The 16025-nt window shown below is 35.0% G+C and overlaps 1 long non-coding RNA gene across 1 annotated transcript; it reads right to left on the reverse strand.

The window, feature by feature from the left end:
• Positions 1-1790: 1790 nt before the first annotated feature.
• Positions 1791-15903, reverse strand: LOC141373586 (uncharacterized). The gene is made up of 3 exons (XR_012379742.1): positions 15863-15903; positions 15289-15422; positions 1791-2013 (listed from the first exon to the last, which is right to left on the reverse strand). It is a non-coding gene; the product is annotated as an uncharacterized lncRNA (long non-coding RNA).
• Between the last annotated feature and the right edge of the window lie 122 nt (positions 15904-16025).

The raw sequence follows: 16025 nt of genomic DNA on the forward strand, positions 1-16025 counted from the left end.
TGAATGTGATTTATAGTGAATATTTTCTTTCCTTCTGGGCATAGGGAGCTCCAGAAACTGCATTCACTCTTTGTTTATGTGACTGTCTCCCAATAGAAACTCTGGATTCCTAGGCTCAAGCAAGATTCCCTAGTAGACAACAGTTTGAAAATGCAGTTACAATTCAGTGCTGGAGGAATCAAGTGCATCCTGTAAAATTTCACTGGGAGAAGACTCTTGGAAACTTGCATTTGAATTCCTCCAGACTTCATCTGATGTGCCTTTTCCTTTTACTAATTTTGCTTTGTATCCTTTTGGTGTAATAAATCATGAAAATAATGACTTCAGAAGCCTGTGAGTCCTTCTAGCAAAACACTGAACCTGAAAGTAGTCATGGGGACCATGAATGCCGTGTGCATGCATGTTAGTATACATATACTTATATTCTAGTTTTGTCTACAGAGAGCCTAAAAGCAGGAAGCATGCCTTATAGCAACAGGATCTTGAGCTAGAAATAAATACCATTTGATTCTAGGGCCAAACAGGGAAAAATACAATATGAATCTGTGTATCATATAATCCTAGAAGTAAAGAAGTTCTTTAAAAAAAAAAAAAAGAGGATGAGGAGATGGGGGCATATCAAAAGGACACAGGCTCCCAATGGCCAACACTGGAACAATTTAAACAACAAAATAATGATAGTGTTGATCATACACCAGTGAGTAAAATAAATTATCCATGAGATCATACTGATGTAAATAAAATAAGCAAACAAAGACAAAGAGAAGGGACAAGTCTTTTTTTTTTTAAGATTTTATTTATTTGACAGAGAGAGACACAGCGAGAGAGGGGACACAAGCAGGGGCAGAGGGAGAGGGAGAACCGGACTCCCCGCTGAGCAAGGAGCCCTATGTGGGACTCGATCCCAGGACCCTGGGATCATGACCTGAGCCGAAGGAAGACACTTAACGACTGAGCCACCCAGGCGCCTAAGACGGGACAAATCTTTAGAGAAGAATTTCAAATAATAAACGAAGAAAGATGAGGGAAACAGAAATTCACCATTAAAATACCAACAATTCTCCAATTCACCAAGAATAATTGCTGCAGGCAAGATCCACAGATTAATGCTATAATTCTATGGCAAAATTTTAAGGAGAAACAGAATATGTGCATAACCTTGAAATATCTACCCCCACGTTTATCAAGAATTGTGGTGCTTTTTAACATATGTCCAAAAATCCTTTGATATTTCTCCCATCAAGACGTGGAACTTAATTCCACTTCTCACATGCTAGATTTAGTGATTTGCTTCTATTGAATAGAATACAGAAAGAGAAAAATATTAACTTTATGGCAGAGAAACCTGACAAGCATTACTTTAACCAAATATTCAAGGTTAACATAACCAATAATAAGTCATGTTGGTATCATGTGCTCCTAAAATGATAAGAACACTTTGCTTCTATAGCATTCTTCCCTCTAACTCATAACCGAGTCTCATAATGACAAAATGTATTAAAATGTACCCATGGGATTTTAATTTATGGAGGTGAATAAGTGATGACTTGAAGAGGCTAATACCATTGAAAGAATTTATTACTTACAATTCCCAAGAGAAATGGATATCCCATGCCAAGCAGGACCACAAAAGGAAGCACCACACTTGGTCAGGAGGCAGAAGTAGGAGCAAGGTGGTAGCATGGCCTAAAACTATTGTATTTTCCATGGAACAGGCAAGATAGGACAGAAGAAACAGCTTAGGACTGGCTACTTCAAGTAACTTCAACTGGCTCTGAGCCATAGGAGTGGTCTGGTACCTGGCCCTGGGTGATTTAAAGTGGAGGAAATATTGGCTTGGTATGTGAGAGTTAGATAAAGGTGGTAGTTGAGAGTACAGACCAGAATAGGTTGGAGGGTTTATAGTATGATTTTCATGTACCTGTGAATGCTAGATCAAAGGGGAGATGCAAAGAACTCTGGCTGTTAGTCTGGCCCTGTGATCTACAGATGCCAAACAGATGAATACAGGATCTAAGAAAACACAGAACAAAAGATATTATATAAACTCATATTGAGGAACATTCTACAGAATACCTTGAGCAGTACTCTTCAAAATTATCTAAGTCATGAAAAATAAGAAAATACTGAGAAACTGTCTCATATTGGAGGAGACTAATAAAATAGAATGGTATGGTATCCAAAATTGGATCTTGGAACAAAAAGAAAATCAAGAAAATTTCTACTTTCATAACAATACTGTACTAATATGAATTTCTCAGATATATGTACAATGATTATATAAAACATAAAGATTAGGTTAAGGGTGTATGGAAACTATTCTATCTTCATAACACTTCTATAAGTTTAAAATTCATTCAAAATAAAAAGTTTAAATATAAATAGGTAAAATAAAAAACTTTGCCTTGACTCCATATCTGGCTCTATTATATTTCTCTCCTTCCTTTCTTGACAAAAATCCCTTGACAAAATTACCTGATCTTGAATTTTTTTATAATGTCCTTGTTGATAGTTTTTTAAGCACAAAAACTATTCAAGAGTTTTAAAAATAATTGTTCAATTAATTAAAATTACCAACTCAAAATCCAGTTGTTCCTTAAGAGTTTTTTATTTAGGTAAATTTACATATTGAAATACACGTCTCCACAACATGATGACTTTTGATAAATGCATATACCCAGGTAATCCACATTTGTCTAGATATAGAACACTTTCATCACCAGAAAAGTGCTCTTATGCCCCTTCCTAGGCTATATACCACTCCTCTCCCAGATTAAGTAATTTTTCTGATTTTTTTCCACCATAGATTTGTTTTGCCTATTCTGGAACATCATATAAAGTACATTACAGCATGAATATTTTGTGTCTGGCTTCTTCCATTTAGCAGAATGTTCTGGCTTCTTTCACTCATCCATATTGTTGTGGTTATCAATAGTTTGTTCTATGTTATTACTTAGTAGTATTCAATTTTATGAATACAACAGTTTGTTTATCCAATAAACAATGATGGACTTTTGGATTATTTCCACTTTTTAGCTATTATGAATGAAGGTGCTATACATTTTCTGTACGAGCCTTTTTGTAGACATATGATTTCATTTTGAGGGGTAAATATATAGACTTGGAATTGTTCTCTATTATGAGAAACTGTCAAACATTTCCCAAAGTGGTTGTACCATTTTATAACCCCACAAGTAATATATGGGAGTCACACACCCTGACCAACATTTGGTCTTTTAAGTCTTTTAAATTTTAGTTATTCTAGTGTGTCAGTAGTGGTTTTTCATTGTAGTTTTACTTTTGCATTTCCCTGATAACTAGTGATAAGTACTCATGCACTTACTGGGCACTCATATTTTCTTTTGTGAAGTAGCTATTCAAGTTATTTGCCCACTTTTTATTGTTTGTATTTATTATTTAGTAGGATTCCTTTGTCATTTGCCGTATACTTTTAATAGACTTTGTTTTTACAAAAGTTTTTGATTTACAGAAAAACTGAGAATATGGTACAGAGAGTTTCCATATACTCCTTCACCCAGTTTCCCCTACTACTAACATCTTACATTAGTATTGTACATTTGTTACAATAAACACACTGGTATTGTTATATTATTAATAACTAAAATCCATAGTTTACTCAGATTTCCTTAGGTTTTCATTTTGTTTTGTTTTTCTTTTTGTTTTTACCTAACATAGATTGCTGTTCCAGAATCCTATTCAGGCTACTACACTGCATTTACTTGTCATGTCTCCCTGGGCTCCTCTTGGCTGTGAGTGCTGTGAGTTTCTTAGATTTCTTTTATTTTGATGATCTTTACAGTTTTGAGGTGTACTGGTCAAGTATTTTGTAGGATGTCCCTCTAAAGGAATTTGTCTGATGTTTTCTCATGATTAGACTAGATATATGGGTTTGGAGATGAAGACCACAGCGGTAAAGTGCTGTTTTCTTCATACCATATCAAGGTACATATTATTAATATGGTTTATCACTGCTGATATTGACCTTGATCACCTGGCTGAGATAGTATTGTCGGATTTCTCCCCTGTAAAGTCACTCTTTTTTCCCCCTTTACACACTGTACTCTTTGGAAGGTAATCATTTATGCAGAGTGGAGAATTAAGCTCCTTTAGGGCAGAGCATCTACATAAATCATTTAGAATTCTTCTGTAAGGGATATTTCTCTCTTTTCCTTCACTCACTTCCCTATTCAATCATTTACTTATATCCCTATAGACTTGTGATATTTATTTTCTTGCTAACAGAGCAAGAAGGTGGTTTTATACATTGTAATAGTTACATTCTCTTGTCACATCTGCATTTCTTCCTGGATCCCCCCAATCTCCTAAATGATTTTTTTTAATGCATACATTATGTTTCATTCTAGTGCTGTGAAGCTGTATGGGTTTTAACAAATGCATAATGTCATGTATCCACCATTACAGTATCATACAGAATAGTTTCAGAGCCCTAAAAATGTTGCCTGTCTTCAACTATTGAACTCTCCTTCCTTCCCCAAAAGCCCTGGCAACAACTGATCTTTTGCTGGTTGTATAGTTTTGCCTATTCCAGAAGGTCATGTAATTGGAATCATTTTCAGACTGGATTCTTTCACCTAGCAATATGCATCTAAGGTTTATCCATGTCTTTTAAATGGTTGATGGTTTTGTGGGGGGTTTTGCCAGGAGGTAATATTCCATTGTATGAAAATACCACAGTTGATTTATCCATTCACCTGTTGAAAGTATCTTAGCTACCTTTTATTTTCTTATTTTCTTCCACTCTGTAACTTGACTATTCATTTTGATAAGAAATTTTATATTTGATGAAGTTTAACATATGATTTTTTTCTTTTATGGCTATTGCTTTCTATGTCTTCTAAAAATTCTTTGCCTACTCCCAGGGTACATAGATATTATCCTATATTTTCTTCTATAAATTGTATTTTATGTTTATGTCCACAATCTATTTTCAATTCATTTTTGTGTAGCATATGAGGTAGATACCGAGTTTCACTTTTTTTCGCTGATGTAAAATTCATGTAACAAAATCTATCATTTTAAAGTGTACAAATCTGTGGTATTTAGTACATTTCACAATGTATGCAACAACTGCCTCTATTAATTTATAACATTTTCATCACCCCAAAAGACAACCCTGTACCCATTAAGCAGTTCTTTCCCCATTCATTCTTCTTTCCAGCCCTGGCAAACATTATTCTGATTTCTATCTCTATGGTTTTACTTAATCTGGATATCTCATATAAATGTAATTACAGAATATGTGTCTGGCTTCTTTCCCATAGCATAATTTTGAGATTCACTCACACTGTAGCATGTACCAGTACTTTATTCCTTTTCATGGTTGAGTAACACTTCAATGTATGTATGTACCACATTTGTTTATCTATTCATCTGTTAATAAGACTTTTGGGTTGTTTCCACCTTTTGCCTATTCTGAATAGTGCTGCTATGAAATTTGTGTACAAACATTTGTTTGAGTATCTGCATTCAATTCTTTTGAGTATATACCTAGGAGTGGAATTGCTGGTTTGTATGATAATTCTGTATTTAACTTTTTGAGAAATCATTAAACCACTTTGCACAGTGGCTGCACCATTTTACATTCTCACCAGCATGTACTGTGTTCTAATTTCTCCACATTCTCATCAATACTTGTTTCTTTTTTAAGTTATGGCCATTCTAGTGGGTGTGAAGTAGTATCTCATTGTGGTTTTGATTTTCATTTCCCTACTAATTATGTTGAGCATCTTTTCATGTGCTTTTTGGATTTCTATATTGTCCTAGGGGAAATGTCTATTCAAGTCTCTTGCCCATTTTAAAAAATGGCTGTCTTTTGCTATTTGAGGTTTTTTTTTTAAATTACTATAGCTTAATAATAAACCTTGAATTTCTTCAACATTTTCTTATTTTTATAAATTATTTTTGTTATTATGTCCTTAGAATCTCCAAGTAAGTTTTAGAATGATCTTATCACTTTCTATACAAAAATCTACTGGGATTTTTATTAAGATAGTATTTAATCTATGGATCAATTTAGGAAGCACTGACATTGTAATAATATGCCTCATGATCCATGAACATGGTATATTTCTCCAATTGTTTAGGTCTTCTTTAGTTTATCCTCAGAATACTTTGAATATTTTGTAGTTTTCAGTATCTAGGCCTTATGCATATTTTATTTGTAAGTATTTATTTAGTATTATAAAGGTTCTCTCTTTTAAAATATTTAATTTTCCGTTGTTTGTTGCTAACATAGAAACACAAGTAACTTTCCTATTGGCCCTATATCCTCATTTATTAATTCTAATAAACACACTTGTTAATTCTAGTCCCTGTTTAATGGATTCCTTGGGATTTTCAACAGAGTTGATCATGACATTATGAATAAAGTAACTTCTGATCTGTATACATTTTATTTCTTTTTCTTACCTTGTTGCACTGGGTAGGATCTCTAATACAACACTGAAAAAAAGTGGTTACAGTGAACATCCTTCCCTTGTTCCTGTCCTTAGAGGATATAGTAGACAGAATTCTAAAAATGTCCCCCCAAACTCCCATTCTCCCATTATTCAATCAAATACTAATCCAGGTACTGCTGTGTAGACTCTGAAGACTCTGAAGGTTACTTATCAGCTAACCTTAAATTAGGAATATTATCCTATTAGGCCCAATGTAATTACATGAGCCCTTAAAAGTAGAAGAGAAAGGCAGAAAAGTCAGAGAGATGCTGAAGAAGTAGCAAAGGAAAGTCAGAGAGATTCAAAGCACTAGAAGAATTTGACTTGCCACTGCTGATTTTGAAGATGGAAGAAGTGGGCCATGAGCCAAGGAACACAAGTGGCTTCTACAAGCTGAGAACAATCTCCAAGTGACAGCCAGCAAGAAAACAGGGACCCCAGTACTACAGCTGTGTGGAACTGAATTCTGCCAACCACCTGAATGATCTTGGAAGCGGATTCATCCTGAGGGCCTCCAGAAAAAAACACAGCCCTGCTGGTACTTTCAATTTGGCCTGCTAAAATCCAGGGCAGAAAACAGAGCCACACTGTTCATGGACTGCTGATGTACAGAACTGAATTTTTAAGTGGGTGTTATTTTAGGGCACTTAATTTGTGTTAATTTTGTTATGGCCACAATAGAAAAGAAATATAGAGGGAACATATTCAGTATTTCACTGCTGAGTATTATGTTAGTTGTTGGTTTTTTTCATGGATGTCTTTTTTTTTTTAATGTATGTCAAAAATCTAATTTTTAAAAAATTTTTTTATTGTTATGTTAATCACCATACATCATTAGTTTTTGATGTAGTGTTCCATGATTCATTGTTTGTGCATAACACCCAGTGCTCCACGCAGAATGTACCCTCTTTAATACCCATCACCAGGCTAACCCAACCCCCACCCTCCTCCTCTCTAGAACCCTCAGTTTGTTTTTCATCATCTCTCATGGTTCATCTCCCCCTCTGACTTACTCCCCTTCATTCTTCCCCTCCTGCTATCTTCTTTTTCTTTTTTCTTAACATATGTTGCATTATTTGTTTCAGAAGTACAGATCTGTGATTCAACAGTCTTGCACAATTCACAGCGCTCACCCATAGCACATACCCTACCCAATGTCTATTACCCAGCCACCCCATCCCTCCCACCCCCTACCACTCCAGCAACACTCAGTTTGTTTCCTGAGATTAAGAATTCCTCATATCAGTGAGGTCATATGATACATGTCTTTCTCTGATTGACTTATTTCACTCAGCATAACACCCTCCAGTTCCATCCACGTCGTTGCAAATGGCAAGATCTCATTCCTTTTGATGGCTGCATAATAGTCCATTGTGTATATATACCACCTCTTCTTTATCCATTCATCTGTTGATGGACATCTTGGCTCTTTCCACAGTTTGGCTATTGTGGACATTGCTGCTATAAACACTGGGGTGCACGTACCCCTTCGGATCCCTACATTTGTATCTTTGGGGTAAATACCCCGGAGTGCAATTGCTGGATCGTATGGTAGCTCTATTTTCAACTGTTTGAGGCACCTCCATACTGTTTTCCAGAGTGGCTGCACCAGCTTGCATTCCCACCAACAGTGTAGGAGGGTTCCCCTTTCTCTGCATCCCCGCCAACATCTGTCGTTTCCTGACTTGTTAATTTTAGCCATTCTGACTGGTCTGAGGTGGTATCTCATTGAGGTTTTGATTTGGATTTCCCTGATGCCGAGTGATGTTGACCACTTTTTCATGTGTCTGTTGGCCATTTGGATGTCTTCTTTGGAAAAAAGTCTGTTAATGTCTTCTGCCCATTTCTTGATTGGATTATTTGTTCTTTGGGTGTTGAGTTTGATAAGTTCTTTATAGATTTTGGATACTAGCCCTTTATCTGATATGTCATTTGCAAATATTTTCTCCCATTCTGTTGGTTGTCTTGGTTTTGTGGACTGTTTCTTTTGCTGTGCAAAAGCTTTTTATCTTGATGAAATCCCATTCACGGATGTCTTTTATTGTGTTAAAGAAGTTCTTTTGTATTCCTAGTTTGCTGAAATTTCTCAGGAATGGGTATAGAATTTTGCCTCAGATGCTATTTCTGTATCTATTGAGATGATCATATAGTTTTTCAACACTTTTCTGTTAATGTGGTGAATTACATTGATTTTTTTCTTTTTAATTAATATTTAGGAAAGTTATGATAACAAATGGAGCTTTTCATATAAGGATATAAAGGAATAGGTTTGTGAAAGAACCTTTACTATGGCATGTCAAAATTATTTATGCTGAGTTGATGAATACTGATGCTTACTTTTTTAAATAACAGCTTTGAGGCATAATTCATATATCATAAAATTCCCCTTGTGAAGTATACAATTCAGTGATTTTTTTTTTAGTATATTCAGAGTTATGCAACCATCACACTAATTTTGGTACATTTTCATCACCCCAAAATGTACCCACTGGCAGTAATTTATTCTCCTCTCCATCCAGGTCCTGGCAACCAATATCTACTGTCTGTTTCTATGGACTTGCTTAGACACTTCATATAAACGGGATTATTCAATATGCAGCCTTTTGTGACTGACTCTTTTCATGTAGCATAGTTTTGCAAGGCTCATCCACATTGTACTATTAATAAGTACTTCATTCCTTTTTATTGTGGAATATTTTCCATTATATAGGATATAATGGAATATTATATGACTAGGTGTGGAATTGCTCAAATGCTGACTCTGTTTTTAACATTTTGATAAACTGCCAAGCTGTTTTCCAACGTGGCCGCACTATTTTACAGTCTTCACTAGCAATGTATGAAGGTTCTAATTTATCCACATCCTATCAACAGTTATTATTGTCTGTGTTTTTCATTTCAGCCATCATGTGGGTGTATAGTGCATTTTGCTGGTAACTAATGATGTTGATAATCTTTTTATGTGCTTAACTGCCATTTCTGTATCTTCTTTGGATAAATGTCTATTCAAATCCTTTGCCAATTTAAAAAATTGGGTCGTTCATCTGTTTGTTAAGTTGAAGAGTTCTTTATTATATTCTGGATACAAATCTGTTATCAGACATATAATCTGCAAATATTTTCTCCCATTTCATGGGTTTTCTTTTCACTTTCTCGATGGTGTTCTTTGAAGTACAAATATTTTTTAACTTTGATGAAGTCCAATTCATCTTTTTAATCACTTGTACTTTTGGTGTCAAATCTAAAGAAACCAGTGCCTAATTCAAGGTCATAAAGATCCATTTACTACTACATTGGTTAATTTTTAAATATTGAACAAACCCTTGCATTCCTGAGGTGAATCCCTCTTGACCTCTTCATCATAATGTATTACCCTTTTTTATATATGGTGGATTCAACTTGCTAATATTTTGTTAAGGATTACAGCATCTATCTTCATGAAGAATATTGGATTGTAATTTTCTTGTAATTGTCAGGAGTTGGAAACAGATTTATGCTGGCCTCAAAAATGAGTTGGGGAATGTTCACTTCTCATTTTCTAGAAGAGTTTATGTGAAATTGGCATTGTTTCTTCCTGAAAATTTTGATAGAACGCAGTAGAAGATATCTGGATATTTCTTTATGAAAAGGTTTATGATAATGAATTTAATTAAAAAAAATAAAAATAGGGCTATTTTGATCTTCCATTTTACCTTGTGTCCATTTAGATATATATTGCATTTTTCAAGGATTCGTCCATTTCATCTAAGTTGTTAAAAATATTGCCATAAGTTGGTTATAATACTACTATCTTTTTATTATGTATAGGATCTATGATGATATCCCTTCTGTCATTCCTGATGTTGGTCATGTGCATATTCTTTCCTTTTTTTTTTTTTTAATTTACCAGTCTAGCTAGGATTTTATCAATTTAACTAATGTTTTCAATAACAAACATTCATCATTGGCTATTTCCTCTTTTTTTAAATACCTCATGGATCTCATGCTTATATTTTTGTTTTCCTTCCTTCTACTTACTCTAGATCATGGGTTTGCAAACTACATCTCACAGGACAAATCTAGCCCACTTTTTGTTTTTGTAAGTAAAATTTTATTGAAATAAAGCCATGCTCATACATTTATATTTTGTCTACGCTTTAAGTTGAGTAGCTCCAATAGACAGTGTATGGCCTACAAAGCATGAAGTATTTATTGTCTGGCCTTTAACTGGAAAAGTTTGCAGACCTCTGCTATAGATTTACTTTGCCTTTCTTTCACTAGCATAGGTGGAAATCTATGCCATTGATTTAAAAATTTTCTCCTTTTCTAAAATAAACACGTAAAGCTATCACTTTTTTCTCTAAAGGTATTTTAACTATAGCCCACAAATTTTAATATATTGTATTTTTGTTATTCAATTTAAAATATTTTTCTCATTTTCCTTGTTTTTTCTACTTTAATCGACAGGTTACATTCAAATATCTTAATTTCTAAACATTTTCAGTTTTTAAATATATTTTATTGATTTCCAATTTAATTCCACTAAAGTCAGCCAATGGTTTTGGAAAATTGATCAAGCATATTTTGGATGATGATCAATGTGTACTTGAGTTTAATGTATTCTACCAGTTTGAGGTTCAGCACTCTAAAAAAGATGTCCATTAGATCAAGCTGGATTATGATGTTCAGTTATACATTCTTAATGATGCCGTGTCTATTCTTTCATATATTTCTGAGAGAAGTATTTTAAAATACCCAACTATGATTGTAGACTAGGCTATATATTTAGTTCTTTCAGTTTTTGCTTCAGGCATATGACTAATATACACACTTAAATTAGATTTTCCTAATGATTTGATCCTTTTATTATTATGCAATGTCTCTTTTCCTATTATGTAATACTCTTGTCTTGAGGTCTACATTATCTGGTATCAGTAAAGCCACTCCAACTTTTTAATGCTTACTGTTTGGCATCTTTTTTAAATCCCTTTATTTTCAACCTATATGTATCTTTATTTTTAAAGTGTATCTGATAGACGGCATATAGCTGGGTTCTCCAGTCTGATAATCTCTGCCTTTTAATTGGAATGTTTAATCCATTTATATTAATGTAATTATTGATATGGTTAAATTAAATCTCTTTGTTATTTGTTCCTATTTGCCCCCATCTAATTCTTTTGAAATTGATGACATATATTTAATCTAACATATCCAAAATATCATTTCAACATGTAACCAATGTAGGACATTATTAGATAGTTTATCTTTTTTTCAACTTTACTGAGGTATAATTGACAAATAAATTGTAAGAAAATTAAATTGTACATCATAAGATGATATACACATACATCATTCTGAAATGATTCCTTCCTCTAATTAATTAACACACCCATCATTTTTCATACTTAGTTTTTGGGGTTTTTTTTTTTCTTTTGGTGAGAACATTTAAGTTCTACTCTCATACAATACAGTGTTATCAACTGTAATCACCATGTTGTACATTGGATCCTTAGACCTTATTTATCTTATAGGTGAAAGTTTGTACCCTTTTACCAACTTCTTCCTATTTCCCCACCCCCCATCCCCTCGCAATAATATTCTACTCTGTTTCTATGAGTTTTTGATTCCACTCATAATAGAATGTAAATGCAGTATTTGTCTTTCTCCATTTGGCTTACAAAACTTAGAATAATGCCCTCGAGGTCCATCTGTGTGTTGCAAATAGAAACAGTTTGGGGTCTTACGTTCAAATCTCTAATCCATTTTGAGTTAATGTTCTGTGTGGTATAAGATAGGGGTTCAGTTTCATTGTTTTGCATGTGGCTACCCAGTTTTTCCAATACCAATTGTTGAAAAGATTATCCTTTACCCATTGTATATTCATGCCTTTGTTATAAATTAATTGGCCATATAGACATGGGTTTATGCTGGCACCTTCTCTAGTCCATTGATCTATGTATCTGTTTTTATGCCAATACCATAGAGTTTTGATTACTATAGCTTTGTGATAGAGTTTGAAGTCAAAAAGTGTGATGCCTCCAGCTTTGTTCTTGTCAAGATTACTTTAGCTACTTGGGGTCTTTTATGATTCCATGCAAATTGAAGGAGTTTCTCTTTATGTGAAAAATGCCGTTGGAATTTTGATAGGATTTGCATTGAATTTGTACATTGCTTTGGGTAGGATGGCATTTTAATAATACTCATTCTTCTACTCCATGAACACAGAAATATTTCCATTTATTTGTGTTTTCCTCAATTTCATCAACATCTTATACTTATCAGTGTATAGGTCTTTCACCACTTTGGTTAAATTTATTGCTAAATATTTTATTATTGTGATGCAATTAGAAATGGATCATTTTCTTAATTTCTCTGATAGTTCATTGTTAGGGTACAGAAACACAACTATTTTTCTATATTAATTTTGTGTCCTACAACTTTACTGAATTCATTTATTCTAACAGTTTTTTGGTAGAGACCTTAGGGTTTCCTATATGCAATATAATATCATCTGTAAATAGAGATAATTTTGCTTCTTTTCCAATATGGATGCCATTTATTACTTTTCTTACCTAATTCTCTGGTTAGGACTTCCAATACTATGTTAAATAAAGGTTGTGAGAGTGGGTATCCTTGTCTTGTTCCTGATTTTAGAGGAACAGCTTACAGTTTTTCACCATTAAGATATTAACCATGATGCCACAATTTCCTCATCTATAAGTCTTTATACCCCCAATCCCTTTGCCTAAAATGCTCTTTCCAAAACCCTCCTCATTGCCAACTTCTACTCATTTTTCTCATGTCAGATTAATATGTTCACTCCTAGAGAAGCAGTCTTGAAATCTTTTAGACCTGTGATGTCCAATGTGATAGCCACCAGTCATAAATACCTTCCGAGCACTTAAAATATGAATAGTCTGAATTGAGATGTGCTCTACACAGGACATTGAAGGCTCAGTTTAAAAAATTATAAAATTATCTTATTAATAATTTTATATTGGTTATATAGGAGATATTTTGGATATATTGGGTTAAATAAAATATATTATTGAAATTTATTTTTATCTCTTTTTTAACATTTTTATTATGGCTACAACAAAACTCAAAATTATGTGTGGCTTACATTATATTTCAATTGGACAACACCTAGACTAGATGAGGAGGAGACCCTTTTTTCAATAACCTGTAGCTTTTTTCTTTAGCAGTATTTATTTTATGTGTTAAAATTGGTAAATTGTATCCTGTAATAGACTGCAAGCACCTAATGAACAAGGGGCTGTCTTGATCAACATGGTAATTTCAGGGCTGAGGGTACTAAAATAAAAACAGTGACTCCCCATTATTCACAGACCTCATATTTGTGAATTTCCTATGCATTCAATTTACTTGTAATCAGAACTAGCACTGCTTTCAGAGTCATTTATGGACAAGCACAGAACAGCAAAAGATAGAAGCCATCCAATGCATATTTTCCTAGCTGAGGTCAAACGAGGTGATGTTCTGCCTTCTTATTATAGCTGTCAAATTAAACAAGTGTTTCTTTTCAGTCTATTAGTGCCACTTCTCACATTTTTGTGACTTCTGTTGGTGACATGGCTATTTAAAATGGCCCTGAAGCATAGCGCTAAAATGCTGTGTTTCTAAGCACAAGAAGACTGTGATGTGCCTTACAGAGAAAATACATGTGTTAGATCAGCTCCCCTCAGGCATAATTATAGTGCTGTTGGCTGTGAGTTAAATGTTAATGAATCAATATATATTAAATAAGGTGTTCTTAAACTAAAACACACATTAAATTATAAATTGGTCAGTTGACAAAAATGTTGTGACCAGAGGCTCAAAGGAACCTAACTCTGCATTTCCCTTAGGAGCAATGGTTCAGTATTTGCTGATTCAGTCTTCCAGCAACTTCACTAGAATTGACTGTATTTGTTGAATGAATGAAGCCAGATCATTTGATTCCAAATCTAAATCTTATGCAAATGCAGTAATGATGGTAGTTAAAGCAGTGATTGTGGAGCCAAACTGCCTAGAGTTCAATCTTGGCTCTCTGATTTGCCAGCTGTTTAATTTGGGGCAAATTATTCTTCTCTGCTTTTTTCTCACAATTAAAAATGTAGATAAAACAGTAGTTGTTAATGGCTGCCAGGGGTTGGGTGTGGGGGGAGGGGATGACCACAAAGAGGCAGGAGGAAACTTTTGGAATGAGGCAAATATTCTTTGATTATTGTGGTAGTTACATAACTGCCTATGTTTTTTAAAACTCACAGAACTAAAAAGGGTAAATTTTACTTTGTATAAATTATAACTTAATAAACTTGAGGTTAAAAAAAGAGTAACAGTTAAGATTAAAGGAATAATGCACATAAAACATTTAATGCCCTACCACTCACATAAATGCTAGCAATCATTCTAATAACATTAGGGAAAATTAGGTGGTATAAGGAAAAGCAAAGTGGACTCATGAAACAGGGTTCTAATTGGACTCTTTCAAATATTAGCTACAGGCTGAATTCAGTTTATGGGAGTTCTCTTGCTTATTATAAAGGTTAAATTCCACATGTGTGAAATATCTGTGCAAACGGTAGAGCCACATAGTAATGTGAGAAAGGGGACTAACTATTCATGAGACAGCAATACAAAATTACAGGAACACATAAACTGGGGAAGTGTAGGTCACCTCTCCAAAGTAGAATGTAGTGCACTGTGAAATGGACCATAAAGGAGCACATTTCTTTTAAGAACTTTGGTCCTTAATCCTAGTCTAGTCTCTATTGGCTCCTGGTCGATTATGAAGACAACCAACTGCTCTAATGGATTATGAACATACCTCAAACTCAAAAGGAATGCCAGTGCCAAGAGGAAAGAAGAGCCAAGTTTGTCAGAATTGGACTGGTCTCAGTTTCTGGACGGGATTATGCAGTAGGAGTCGGACACCCATTCACCTCCAACTCCACAACAAGCCTAGTGTGAGGAATGGACTGGGTCATTTCACGCTGCTGTTTGGTTCCGGGATGTCTCAGCAGTTCCCACCCCTGAGGGCACTGCTGACCCTGCTCAGACACCCAGTGGCAGTTACTGCCAGAATCTCATGGACGTCTGGGGTGCCGTGAGTCGGTGGGGCTGAGCCGGTAATAAAATACTGCATTTGGGCTCTTCCTCGAGGAACAAGTGTGGTTTCGACCACCAACCTGGGCCAGAAGTTCGACCCCAAAGTTCCCTCCATAACCACGCAAGACACCCATTGAATTCGCTTGCCTCGGGCGTCCTGACCACAGTCACGTGACAACCACCAGGCACCTGAAGGCAAGGGCCACCAAGGGCGTGGTTTGGTTCTCGTTTTAGCTTCAGCTGGGACCAGAGTGCAACGAAACCCGAAAGTTTGAGGTAGCAAGTTTCCTCACCATTGAGTTCACCCTCAGCAACCGGACTCCAGAAAGTGCTCTCCACGCCGGAAATGCACTAATCCGCAGCACGTGGGGTTGCCAGGGCGCGCTTCACGTGACTGGGCGGGGCCTCAGGAACATTGTAACCAATGGTAGCCCGAGAGGGCGGTGCCTGTGACGC

Source organism: Callorhinus ursinus, unplaced genomic scaffold, assembly GCF_003265705.2.
Source record: "Callorhinus ursinus isolate GAN/ISIS: 27379988/994484 unplaced genomic scaffold, GSC_fseal_2.0 scaffold1, whole genome shotgun sequence".
Classification (NCBI taxonomy): Eukaryota; Metazoa; Chordata; class Mammalia; order Carnivora; family Otariidae; genus Callorhinus; species Callorhinus ursinus.